Here is a 12,409-nt window from a genome sequence, read left to right as displayed (position 1 = left end):
TTTGGATATTATGACACAGTTTAATAATTTGCTACAATTTACGTTTGCTTTATACCTCCACAGTTATGATGGTTTTTCATTTAGTCTGAGGAAGAATGCATGCACTCAAAAACTCATGCCTTGAATAAATCTTTGTTGGTCTTAAAGGTCCTATTGGACTCTGATTTTGTTGTGCTACTTCAGACCAACACGGCTACCCACTTGAATTTACTCCCAGCAAGTGTCCAGGAAGAAGACAGATCCAGAAAGAATGATATTGCTGTGACATGCTGCTCAAATATGGACAAATGGGAAACTGGAAAATGCAGATCCAGGAACATCACAGTTCCTTTGTCTTCCCTTTCAAATCAGAGCTGTTTCCTTGCATTTACTGCACTCACCTTCTCCACTTCTGATACCCTGTAAAATCCCTGGGTCTGGAGAGAGAGTAATAGGATGAGGAATATCTTGATACAACTTTAACAGAAAGAGCAACTGAAATGATCTCATGGCAAGTCCACAAGTTACCAGTTCTTTAACATGTATAAAATATAAGCAGCAGCAGGAGCAGTCTCTGTCCCTGGCCCTGGGACAGGCAGAGGTCTTGTGATCCCTCTTTGATACCTCAGCATCCCCCCCCCCATTCATGAATAGAACAGCCTTTGTTGTTTCAGACTAAACTGCAGGATTTGCTGGGCACCTTAGACAAGATTTTGGGTGGCACAGAATGAACTCAATATATTTAATCAAAAGCAAGATTTTCACTCAAGATTATGCAAGTCTCAGGCATTTAAGAATAAAAAGAATAACAAAGTGCTCTGGAGGTTAATGAGCAGTGGCTTTATAAATCTTAATTTCAGTGGGGGAATAGTGACAAATGCATCTTCCAGTGACTCACCACCACCACCACCACTCTGTCTGCAATTTATCAATCTGGTTCTTTTTATTACACCACTGAAGACACTGAAATCAAATCGAATTGAAACTTTGCCTTTTATACAGCATGCTAACTGTAATCTGGACTCATTTCACACATGACATTTGAAGCACCTGAGTCTTTCTCTCACTGTTCATGCACATCTGTGAAAGATGTAAATGCAATTTTGAGTGCACTTGTATCATGTTCTTTAAACTGGCTGATGACTATGTAGACGGATAGATTTTTTTTTTACCAATCATATTTCAACACTCCTGTAATTTTCATGTCACCTGTCAATAGAGGTGGCTATCTGATGCTCATTTTTCCCTTCCATACAATTGTATATATGTGGATAGGAAGCTTTTTGTTCTCCCCATTAATGGGCGTAGTTCACCTCCCTCACCTGATTCCCACTATGATCAATTTCACCAGGACTTCTCCGGGTCGTGTCAGATTCCTCCTAACCAGCAGAAGAGGCGCTTTAGTGGAACTGACAAGGATTCCCTCAACACTGTCACTGTCACAGGCCCTCTAGTCTAGATGGTGGTGGGTGAGGGGGCCAGCAAGGACAGAAGACCATCACAGGGGTTGTCCCCAAGCACACCATGATGCCACCACATCCAAGTCTAGTCCCAGAATGATATGGGCAGGTGCCTTCTTCTGCACCACCTAGGCCCATTATGCACGGCCGCCGAAACGGCGATTTCGGGTCATGTGGAAAACGCGGAGGGGGAAGACGCGACGCATACCGGTTATGCACGGGGCGGGGCGCGACGGCGGCAAAACCCAGAGTAACCGATTATGCACGCGCCGATCCGGGCGCCGCTTCTGGTTGCGCCCCGCTCACCCGGAAGCTGCGCTTTCTTCCGCGTTTCACTGACGCGGCTTTTTCGGCGGCATGCACCGAAGCTGCAGCCGGTTGCAGCCGGCTCCGTGCGTTATCCGTGATTTTAGTCGCCGCCATTCCACCCCGAATGTGCACTAAACCCCCCGTGCATAATGGGTCCTAGAGGCCCCGTGTCAATGCTAAAATTTGGAAGAACACATTAACATACGAACAGTGATAACGAGACTTAATGGGAAAGGGTGGGGAAATTAATTAATGATCACTAATGCAGGTGACATTCTGGACAGAGAAAGCTATCCTCTTCCTAGCCGCACGAATCTGAGCAAATCATAGGAGTTTGCCTAGGAAGATCACTTTGATATCAGGTAGAATTAGCTATTCATAGTAGTACAATAATGGAGATAGATGAGGCAGCAAGAAATAGACACATCTCCCTATAGGAGGTTACCTGCCAGGGACTGAAAATGAATAGGCAGTACTTAAGGCTTGATGGGCCATCATCTGGCAAGGAAGAAAGGAATTTAGTAGACATATTATCCGTAAGACTGGAGAGCTTTGATCAGGGGAAAGACCTTCGCAAACAAATGGCAGCCCTCCCTGGCACAGTTTGGCCTGACAGGAACAGGTCACAATGAACAAAGGGAGGCTTTCATGCTTTTCTACAGAACAGAAATCATGGCTTCCCTTTGGTCGAGAGAAATTCAAGATTAAAATACAGATTATCCTATTTCTAATACAGTATATTTCTTCACTTCATGCCACAACCAATTACTGTCTGACAGTTTGTCTTTTGGCTGACACATGCTTGAAAGGAAAAGCTTTTAGGTTCAGTCAAAAATCATTTTGTCATAACTGAACAGCAGTACAGAGATTAAAAACAGTGTAAGCGCAAGACCATTTTTCTTGCAGCGGGCATTTTCTGATCAATCCGATGCGTCTGAGCCACAAGCTGGGTGTCATTCTGCATCTGCTGCAGCGCTTTCCTAGCTGGACCTATGGAGACGCTGGACACAGTCCAAGAGCTCCGGTAAGCACAGGCAAACATTTGCATGCCTTTATCAGGACTGCTCCATTTTTCTCTGACAACAGCTCCAAGCATTGCAATGAAAGATGGTTGCAAATCTGCCCCACATTTCAGAGTCAGTTTTTTAACTACTGAGGGAGAATATTGTCAAAAGTGAACTTGAAAGCTTCCTTTATGTGTGAGTCTCCTCATAGGGCATGTTGGATTGAGGCCTCTGTTCCTTTGCTACTTTAATCCATTCTGGGGTGTAGACGCTGACATGACAAAGAACAGTGGAGTTCCAATTCTACAAAGGATCATAACAGAGATGCTTCAGCAGTGTCAATGACTGTATTCAGTGAGCAAACACCTTTTGGAAAGCATGTGAGCCACCACAGCATCTCTTTCCCAGAAAGAAGCTTAAGTCTTTGACAGAATGGTGCTTCAGGTTTGATTCTCCTGTTGGAGTACATCTAAACAAATGGGCTGGGGGGAGGGAAGAATCCACACGTAATGAAGGGTATCACAGACCTTGCCCTAAATAGGTCCAGTAGGCAAATATAACGTGTTCACCTGTGAGCCAAGCCTCAGGTCTGTTTGGTTCACCAGCATCCAAACTGAAATCTATAGAACAGCTTTGCAACCGTACTGGAGTTTTATTTCCTCATGGTGATGGAATTTCTTGGCCTTTCCTTGCAGGCACTTTTCCATCTTCATAGTAAGTGAAATGGATTCCCCTCCCCCAGGGTCACAGATAGCCAGGGCAGGTTATTAAATGATGTGGGCGGGGAACTATTCCATAAAGCTGCGCAAAAATGGGCATGCATAAAGTAAAATTATTAACACAAACTGAAAAGGACACCAAACAGTATGGTATCTTGAACAAGGAGAATGCCATACAGATCTTTGTTCTACTGTTGAGTGGCACTGATCCCTAATGCTCCACTGATCAAAGTGGATTCATGTATTTATTGACACATGTATGCCCCACTTTGCTTTAGTCCAAATTTGAAGGTTTTCTCCAACTTAAGTGGTTCTCTCATTAGAGGAAGAGCCATTGAAGCTGGGGGGAGGTTCATTATGCTGGCAGCGGGCTACTTGGATGAAGCTGAATCCTTGTGCCTTGTCTGAACAGGTCAGTTATAATATCAGGGCTCTCCCAGCCTCACCTACCGCACAGGGTGTCTATTGTGGGGAGAGGAAAGGGAAGGCAACTGTAAGCCACTTTGAGACTCCTTTTGGTAGAGAAAACCAGCATATAAGAACCAACTCTTCTTCTTTTTCTTCATACTAAATCTATAAAGGTTAAAGAATGTGCTCTGTCAAGGTCAGTTCAGTTATCCTGACCTTCAGGGTGCAATTGGCTTAAACCAAGGAAAGTCTCTGAGCAAAAATCTAGGGGGAAGGCACATTCTGAAACAAGAGAAGTGTGGCCCAATTTTTCCTCTAATTTTCCCCTAACTGAGCAGAGCAGTTCACATCCTGAGCAGAATATAAGTGCTGTAATCTTAAAATGGAGAGTGCAAGACCCTGAATGGCTCCAAGCTGCTGCTGAGTGGGGCTTCTTGTCTTCATGAGCAGTTGCTCATGCATATAGCTTAGAACAGCAGTTCTCAACCTAGGGGGTCAATTGACCCTTTCCCCAAGGGTCACCAAGCCCATAGCCGTGCTGCTGCTTCCTTGCTTTGCAGAGCGATCACTTCCTCCCCTTCTTCCTCCTCCCAGGGCCGGGCGTTTTGGAGGCTGCCGGGGGGTTGCTGCCTGTCACTGCTTTGCCGCTCTGGTTGCAGTGGCACCACTTTCAAATCCGAAGCCCACCTCAGCAATGGGAGGGGCGCAAACAGAGATCCCTCCAGGCCTCCTCTCCTCCCCCTGAGATGGAGCACTGCGAGAAGGTGCATGGTGGGAAGGGGCAGTGATGGTGGGGGTGGGATGAAGCCTCAGGGACTCCAGTCAATGCTTCCCCCGCCACGCTTAGTGGAGGTTCCATCTGCAAGACCGGGGCTGGCACTTGATCTTCAGAAGGCTGTTCAATTGTGGCACAAGCCACTGCACCACTACCGCCACTATGCCGCCACCACTGCCGTGTTGCCACCACCGCAATACCAGCAGCAGCCTTGGCAACTCAAAGGGGGCTGCAGCATTAGGAAGGTTGAGAACCACTGGCTTAGAGGGAACACGGGGAAAATCATGTGGAAGCTAGTGAGGCAAAATCATTCCTGGCAAGTAAAAGATATTAATTTGCTCACGCTGTCTGCAAAAGCACAAATTAACAACACTCGCTTTGCTTATTAATGAAAGAGTAGAACCCAGGATGCAAAAATTATGTATCTTCTGCATGCATATAATTATGTATGTAGTTACATATGCAGGGAAATATTGAGCGTGTATCTAAATGTTCAGAAAACATTCAGCTTACATCAGATCAGGGTTCTGCCCACTAATTCAGCTGAGGGAGGAGAAAGGTGTCTCTGTAAAAGCCTGGGCTATAATTTTCCTTAATGGCTAATTTTGTAATAATAGGTAATTTCTAATTATATTGCTTTGTGTGTGTTGCGGTTCTGAAATAAAGCACAGAGATGCTACACTGCAGCAGAGTAGTCATTCATACCTGAGAAGATGACCCTCTTGAATACTGTCCAGAACTACCAATGAGATGGGATCTTCAAGTACGGGATCAACAAGATTTGCCATCTGCATCTATGAAGGTTACATGCCTCTTTAAAAAAAAAAAAACTAGCTACCTTCACAGAACACTATGCCTTGCCAAAAGAAATGTGGCTATGGGTGGCAGAGTAAAGCGACAAGCAAATACCATAAAATGTGAAAGATTTTCAAAAGACTGGATACAAAACAACAAACTAGTTTCAAGTGTGTAGCCACATCGGTAGGCAGTAGAAGAATTAAGGTTGTTACCCACCCTGAGCATTTGGAAATGCAAGATATAAACAAACATATTATTATTATGTAGAGCTGAGCCCAGAAATACCTTACAGCCCAACAAGATTTTCAGAGTATAAGATATTGAGAGTTAAAGCTGACTTCATCAGATAAAAGTAAGAATGGAGATCCCTGAGCCCTTCTACCCCAGTCAGAAGATGGGAGAAGTATTGCAAAGAAGGGACTCAGGACGCAAAGGTACAGTGCAACAATGTGATCACCTTGATTAGTCTAGGAGAGAAATGCTTAGAGAAAAAAAATTGCCATTTGTGGTAAGGTAAGAACATGTGTGCCTATTCAGCCATTGGCATGTCCACTGTTCTAAATTTGTGAATTAACTCAAATTCAGCAACTAACATTTTAATCTCCCCTTGAAGCTTTTTTGTTGGATGACCACCTCTCTTTGGTCAGCAATGGAATATCCTGGAAGATTAAAAATGTTCTTTCCTACTTCTGGTAAAGGGAGCTTTGACTCTGGAAAGTTTATATGCTGGAACACTTGTTCTCCATTGTACTGCTTTTATAACTACTCTTTAAGCTTTTGTACTTTGCTTCAGTAAGGAGACTGAAGCAGATGAAAATGACATATATAGTGTGAATAGTTTTTCCAGTAAAGATTTTTCTCTTTTAAACCTCAAAGTGTTATGAGTCTGGATCTGTGCCTCATCCAGAAAGGTAACTAACAGCTGCATACTTTCCAAATGCTCTTTTCCTCTGTGGCTCTATTACTCTGGAGGGATTCAGGACCATGCCAAGTCCAAAAGTCCCAACAGAATCCCCCAGTGATCTGCTTTGGGAGGTAGTGGTTGACAGTGGAGAAATGGGGATGGGGCACTCAATTCTTATTGGAATATAAGAGCTGCCCTGCTGCATCAGACTGGTAGCCCATTGAGTCTATCATCCTCTGTCAAACAATGGCTATCCAGTGGCGCAGGAAGGCCACAAACCCTCCCACTACTGCTGTCTTGTAGCACTGGGGTTTCCAAGGTTTCCTGCCTCTGAATATGGAGATTCCATTTATATTGCACAGCACACTTCGTCTAAGGGCCACCAAGAGCTTTTAAACTAATAATAGTATGCTGTAGATGTCTGCCTCCTTCACGGTAGCTCTTCTCCAACAACTACTTTACTTCCTATGGGGTTCTAGAGGTGTGCTTTGCCTCGCAAGTTCATGTAACATCCTTGTCTTGAAGTCTTCCCATAAGAAATGTTATTGATACAGCTACTATTCTGTCTCTTAATTTATAAAACATCCAGGATCAAGCTCTCAAAAGAGTCATCAGTGCCCTGTAACAATAAAAGGTGTTTCCAAATTAGAGATGTTTGGATTTTAAGGGAGCATTAATAAAAACACTGATTCTTCCTTAATAGTCAGTATGTTATTAGAAAAAAATGCAATCTTTGTATAACTAGACTGGTTTGGATTAAAGTCAACAGTGGATTGCCTGCATGATGTATCTGTCAAAATATTTGTAAACATACATTCTGCTGTTCGCATCCTTACAAACTGATATGAAAATTATAGGGCTGGGACAACATATTATTACTGGTTGCATAGCTCTTGGTGGCCCTTAGATGGGATGTGTAGTGCAATCTAAATCTAAATGATTGTTTTTATTATCCCAGCTGCTACTCTGAGGCTAGGAAGACATTGTCATTATGGTTTTCTTTTTGTTTTTTTGTTTTAAAGTCTCACAAAATAACTGGGCCCTGTGGGTCATAACTGCAGTTCCACATTTGGGTTAAATAGAGAATCAAAAGAGAACCTCTTGGCTATCCAGATAAGGGCATTCTGTGTTCTCACATAGCACCACATAATAGGAAACTCTCTTGATCAGTTAGGTCTGGGGACACTGTCCTGAGTTGCTGGGTAAACACACCACCAGTTAATCCTAGTCCAAAAAACACAATCCAGGGTTGGGGCAGGCAGATGCCAAGAGCATGGTCAAAACACAGTTCAAGTTCAGGGTAGGCAAAAGTCATGAGCATAATCTAAATCCCATTCCAAAAGTCAGATACCATTTAAAACACACTTACTGCTTCAAGTCCAAAGGGAGATCTAAAAGTAGAGTTTTAAAGTACAGGCCATGGTCAGAATCTATGGAGTCAATCAATAATACACACTGTTGAGGCAGAAACAAACATATAGGCTGCTTTTGTTTGCTGCTTATATACATCAGGCTAAACACTTGTCAGCCACCTCAGTCCTGCTCCTGCAAATACTCATCCTCATTGCTAATGTAGAACTAGTGCTCTGCTGCCAATCTGGCACTGCCTTCTGCCTTACAGCTCCCTTCTGTTCTTCCTTCTACTTTGTTCCAAGGTTTTGGAGACAGAGAAGGTGAACTGGCTGGCAGCTGGCTCTCTGTAGTCAGCTTAAGCCATTGTACTGGTACCTGGCTGTAGATCCATGTCTGGCTCCAGCAATATGCCTATTCCTGACTGTGGGTTTGGGTCAAACCTGCTGGCTGCCTCTTCCTCAGAGGAGTCAGAGTTATAGCCCAGTCCTGGCTGTTCCAGGGCAGGCACCTTGTATCAGAATGATTGTGTCTCACACCAGTATAGATAAGGAGGCTTGTGTGACAGGCCACTTCTATCACTATACAACTTCCTATGATTTGGGGGGAACCAGGATTATTTAAAAGTATAAACTTTCCCCATGGTTACCAGATTTTCTAAAAGGTTGTGAGTATACAATGCACAAGTAGAATATGGAGGTCACAGAGGCAGAAATAGCACATTAACCACAAAGAATATTTATTTAAAGATTGGTTTCCGAGACAAATTAGCAGCAGGGGACTTCAGATAGACTACTGAGGAACCCCTGAAACGTATTTCAGGCTTTGAGAAATCACAGAAGTGGCACGATCATGCAGCATATAGTTGAGAAGCACAGTTGTATACGTGCCCATCCAGGACACTTCCCCATCCCCTCCAGGCCCATCATTGAACATTTTGGGAGAGGGGGCAGATTGACATGACTACATATGGTCATATCACCCAATAAATTGTTAATTCATACAATTATTGAATTTATTTTATGTCAATAGTTTCATGTTCTCTATAAACTGCCCTGAGCCTTAAGAGAGGGCGGTATATACATTTAATTAATTAATAAATTAATGCTCAACAAATTTAAATTAGTGACAGCCTGACTGTCACAAGGTATGTGGAACACATATCTGCTCCAGGGCTCCTTGGTCCCTTCCCCTCTCTCAAACACACACAAACTCCTCCCCATTCTCCCCTGCCTTTGACCCCTGTACTTTCCTGACCTTCTCCCTGGTCCCTCTCCCCTCCCTCAGACACGCACCCAGACTCCCGACTTCCTCCCACCTCCCCTCCCCCTCTCCTTACCTCTTGTGGCAATGCTGGCCCAGCCCCTTGCTACTCCACCCCATGGCTGCCCCAGCCTCTTCTGGAACACTCCCTGGGGCGGGACTATGGATGTCATGTCCGCACTCATTTCCATCCCATGGTGTGTGCCAGAAGATGTGTTCCACATCAAAAATATATGAAGTAACTCCCACACATTTATAAAACTTTTCCAGTGACATCAAGAAACCGCAGGGTTTCATGAAACCCTGGTTGAGAAAGCCTGGATTAGCCACTAGGTTGGATCCTAGTACATCAAAGAAATCCCACCCACAACAACCTGCCATCTTCCCAAGCGTCAGACTAAATGGCCCAAGGTCTGCTCCTTGCCAGAGACAAGCTTAACACTTTGTCAGACCTCTCTGCTAACTTGTCAAGCAGAGCTACCCTTCACTCTGTCTGCTCATGTCTGGAGCCCAGCCTGCACTTCCCCTGCACTCTCCATGTGGCAAGACTCCTGCTGTGCTCCCCTCCAACATTCCACCTCCCCCCCTCCTGAAAGGTGATTGGATGCCAGAGTAGTACTTCCATAGGCTCCCGTGAGTGGATTTCCCCCCCTTCTCCCCCCATCCCCAGAGGCTCTCTCTAATTCTGTGAATTAATTTATTTCTTGCCTTCTATTCAAAATGTTCATTTCCAGTGCGTGAGGGGTGCATCCCAGGGTGCAATCCAGTACACAGCTGGGAGTTTTCTAAAAAACAGCAAAAATCACTGGGAGTTCAAAATGCTCAACTCTGTATTGGATTGCATCCCAAAAATGAATCAGTTTTTACTGTAAATAAACCTTTGAAATATGCCAATGTTTACAATTAAATAAGCAATCAAATCTCTTTTTCAAGCATCTATGACATGAGAGAAACATTAAATCTGTCACTAGAGAAAGATTTCACACTTTCCCTGGGAAATTAAACAGCTGCTAAGACACTGTAGCAGAATTAGCTGAGTAGTTTGGTAATAAAATTCAGAACTATTATGTTTGGATTCTGGGTTCTTCACACATTCAAGTCAACTCTGCGGTGTGGGAAAGCCAAAAGCATTTGATCAGTTTGAATTCAAATAATCGTTCACTCTAATGGCAAAGGTGATGGTCAAGTGCTTGTCAGTAAACAGGCAAAACAAGGCTACTTTAAGATAAATTTGGCATTCTTGTATATTTGAGGGACTTTTCGGGTTTACACAAAAATATTGCAAATTTTAAAAGATCTTCTAAAGACTGAGAATGATTCCTTCCCTCATGGAGGCCCAGAATGTGGAGGGCAGTTGAGAAATCAAAGAGTAGGGAAAAACAACTCCCTGTTTTCTGGGAAATAAAAGAAGGGAGAATTTCTCCGTTGTGTATACAAGGAGTGTGCAAGGAGTGTGTGCTCCTGTGAGCATTATCATCACCATCCTACTACCACCACTCAAAACAACAACACATGGTGCTCCTTTAACAGCTTTTCAGCATTCAAAGTTTCATATGTACTGTCTCAATAGTCCACATGTACTAGCTCAATAGCCCCATAGGATAAATTGCCTTATAGAATAAATATTGTCCCTAAATTGTGAATGCTTCAACTTCTCCAGGTTATAGGCTAGATTATCAACCTGCTTCATTTGGCCAGTTGGGCCCAAGCATTCATCCAAGGAACTATGCATGGGATTGCATTCATAGAGACTTGTAGCATTTCCTATGTACTGTCGAGATACAACTTCTTCTTTCAGATTCAGCAAACTGATTATGAGAAGCGTTATTCTTCCTACAGGTCAACAGAAAATGTTAAACCTCCTGTGTATATACAAGCCTATTTTTCTATCCTACAAAATTCTGTCATGTTTATTTCATGAATAATAGCAAATATGGATTTAAATTACCCATCATCTTGATGTACTATAGTGAATGTGACACGTATCATCTTAGTATTGTGCTTGTGCTCTTTATAGAAGTGATCTCACCAGCTGACCTGTATACAGTTAGCAGAAACACAGCCGAGATCAAGTATATTATGGAAATTCTTGTTTTCTGACTACAGATGTTCATCAGTCCCTCAGGCACAGACAGTAAAAGCAGAAATGAATATAGCTAGAAATGTGCCTCCTGGAGGAAAAATGATAGTTTTCAGATTTGAATTCTGAGAGGGGCATAAATATCAGTATTTGATGGTATTTGGGTTCCTTGGTACTGTTTCCAGATTCAGGTTGATGGCTTCTTGAATTATTTGCGTACCATTGTTCCATATGAAGGATTTGGGGGTGAGGCTGGAGATGCTGTTTTTCAAGCAAATGACACCCAAATGGCAGGGTGATTTTGATGCATGTCCACTAAAGATATCCCAAGTCTCAGTGAAAGTGCCCCAAGGTCTCTAGTGCTATAAGCTCATGGAAATGCCTCCCAAATTGCAAGGAGTGGACCAGGGAGAAAAGATATCCCTAGAAAAGGGTCTCACCCCCACAAAAGAGTGGGGAAAGGAGGGAGGGAGAAGGAGCCAGCCAGATCTCAAGCTCTGCTGAGCTCTGCACCTGGCTTGCGCCAGTCAAGAATTGAGGCAGATGGCAGCCATCATCCCTCCCCGGAGAAACAGGTCTGGGGTTCTTTTAATGCTCCAGATATTTCCAAATATTTCCAGAAGTATATAGGACCCAGTTTTATAAATACCACTTCCACATATGCAAACATACCTAAAAAATACCAATCAAGTATTCAGATGATATATATTCAGACTGGACATATGTGAGCACACATCTGTAAATACAAGTGTTATCAACCGTGGATTCTGGATAACGGAACATATAGGACAGACCCCGTATGATAGTTGTCTAGCATTTTCATGCCAGAATTTCTGGGTGGGTTTCATTTTCCGGGCTGCCCTGAGCCACAACCAAAAGCTCAGAGGTTTCTTCGAACGTCATGTCTGAATATCACCTCCCATGCCCTAGTCCAGTCAGAATTCAGCATGGATTTGGGCTCATCATGCAGATTGTGCCCATCCCTACACTACAGATATATAAATGAAAACCCTGCCCCCTTTGTTCATATTTATGGAAGTGTTTTTTTCAACCTCTGAAACTGCTTTGGTTAGACTCTTTTTACAAAGCAATGAGGTTCAGTAACGGCATATGCCACATTACACTTGCTGGGATTAAACTGATAGAAATCTACATGCAAAGAAGGCATGTAGCTTAAATAGCTTAAGTAGGTGGATTTGCCTAGACAGAAAGTACTTTGCCTGCCAAATGAGACCTGGTCATAAAGTCAATAATCACCCAGCAAATGTTGGTAGGCATCTGTCTTTTATTGCAGAAAAATGGCAAGGTAGTTATTCCCTTATACTATTCCCTCACCTGCAGATTCACTGATACCTTGAAA

The sequence above is a fragment of the Paroedura picta genome, chromosome 8, assembly GCF_049243985.1.
Source record: "Paroedura picta isolate Pp20150507F chromosome 8, Ppicta_v3.0, whole genome shotgun sequence".
NCBI lineage: Eukaryota > Metazoa > Chordata > Lepidosauria > Squamata > Gekkonidae > Paroedura > Paroedura picta.
This window is presented reverse-complemented; position numbering follows the sequence as displayed.